This window comes from Apodemus sylvaticus, chromosome 3, assembly GCF_947179515.1.
Source record: "Apodemus sylvaticus chromosome 3, mApoSyl1.1, whole genome shotgun sequence".
NCBI lineage: Eukaryota > Metazoa > Chordata > Mammalia > Rodentia > Muridae > Apodemus > Apodemus sylvaticus.
This window is the reverse complement of record NC_067474.1, coordinates 155,359,869-155,362,034: the sequence shown is the minus strand read 5'-3', so window position 1 is coordinate 155,362,034 and position 2,166 is coordinate 155,359,869.

Below are 2,166 nucleotides of genomic sequence, written 5' to 3'. Positions count from 1 at the left end.
CCCCGCCCCCACATAGCTCCTCAAGGGATCCCGCTTCGGCCCTTGGTCACCCAGTCCACTCAGCTCTGCCCCGCCCCAAGGCCGGTCCCCGGAGCTCACTGGGCTCCACCTCCGCAGTCATCACAGCTCCCACGGCCGCTCCCCTCATCACCAGCACCCAAGCCTCCCTCACTACTGCGCTCTCAGGCCCCGCCCCCTCGCCACGCCCTAAGATTTCCCTGCTTCGCCCCGCCCGCTGGCGCTGCATTCAAGCTTCGCCCCTTCACTTCGCCTCACTGCCTAAGACCTGCCTCACAAGATACTGCTTCTCCCCTAAGACTCCCCTCCTCGCTTCCTAGACAGCACTCCCCCCCTACCGAGTTCCTTCACCCGCCCCGGGGCCCGCCTTCCCTCTCCACTGCTTCTTTTTTTTTCCGTCCCCGCCTCCAGGACACGCCCCCATCTGGCTTCCTGCCCCTGGTCCGGCTCTCAGGCCCCACCCCCACCATCAAGCCCCTCCCTCGACCAGTCCTCTGGCCCGCCTCCCGCTCCCTCGCCCCGCCTCTAACAGAGGCCTATTGTAACATTGCATGACACACGTGACTTTCCGTGCGGCCTTTGCACACCACACTCTCTCCTAGGACTCCCCTAGGGTTCCAGCCCTTGTTGGTTAGGCTTAGCGGTAGTTGTACCTTTTCCCCTTGCGCGGCGATTGCTCTACCAAAATTCACAGTGACCCTACTTCTACAGATACTCAAAGGGTTACTACTCAAAGAGAAGTCTGTCCTAGGTCTTTCAAGTCCCATGCTGGCTGTGGCTTTCTTCTAATGCCCTGTCACTTCAGTAACTGAACAAAGCAGAAGAGATGGTTCAGTGGTAAAGTCCTCGCTGTTCTTCCGGAGGTCCTGAGTTCAATTCCCAGCCACCACATAGTAGTTCACAACTATCTGTAACGGGATCTGATTCCCTCTTCTAATGTGCATAAAGACAGAGTACTCATATATACATTAAGTAAACAAAGTTTTAAAAAAGCAATTGGGCCGGGGGGTGGAGGAAATAAAATATGGAATGTAAAAAATTAATTAATAAAAATAGTAATTGGGTATTGTGCTAGCCACTTATCAACTCTGCTAGCCTTATGTTATTATCCCTGTCACATTCCTGACAGGGATATAGCTATTCCTTGCTGACAGCGGTGGACATGTGTCAGGGATCTCACAGCTTGACCCCAGCAGAGGCATCTGAGATTCAAACACAAACCGGAATAGATTCTTAGCCAAGAGTCCACCTTGGAATATGCCAGAAGATGAGATGACACTTGTTTCCCGATTTTGGCATTCGGATGAGCAGCAGAGGTGAATTTACAAACAGGAAATCCGGGGAGAGCAGAAACAAGAAACTCAACAGGGATTAGTTGCCTCAAAGTAGAGGAGATTCAGCATGTTGGCTAAAACTGGCTAGTGTGGGGGTTTAGCAGATATCCCTGTCACCTGATTTCTCAGACGGTTAAATTACTCAGTTTCAGCTTGGTAAAAATAAACATGAGTGAAAGCACATCGGTCTGCTGGTGCTAATGCAGAAACTCAGTCCAAAACAGCCACATATACAGTACAGGCCACTCCTGCAGCACAGCCTTAGGATGGCTAGAAGAACTCAGTGATAGAGCACTTGCCTAGCATGCGTGAGGCCCTCACTTTAATGCCCACACGGGAACGGGGGTTAGGGGCAAGGACGACTTCAGGTGTTAGCATTATAGTTTATTCATTTTGCAACTAGCTATTCAAATATTCCCCGTGTACAAACCAAGGTCTGTGCAGTCAGTGATACAATGCTGAAGAAGAAAAGTAAGAGGCTCTACCTACAGGAGCTTACATTCCTGAAAGAGCCAGAAGACCGACGATATGAATAAATGTATAAAAGATAGAGCCAGGCATGGTAGTGCAGGCTTTTGGTCCCAACACTCTTTTGGGTGACAGAGGCAGGCAGATCTCGTGAGTCTGAGGCTATCCTGGTTCACCTAGTAAGTTACAGGCCAGCAAGGGTTACACAATGAGACCCTGTCTCAAAAACAAACAACAAAAACAGTATGCTAGGTAAGTGATACAAAGCAACGTAAGAACTCACTCAGCACGAGGCATGGAATAGAAAATACATCCCCAAGAGCCCTGGGTCACGGACTTAAAAAAA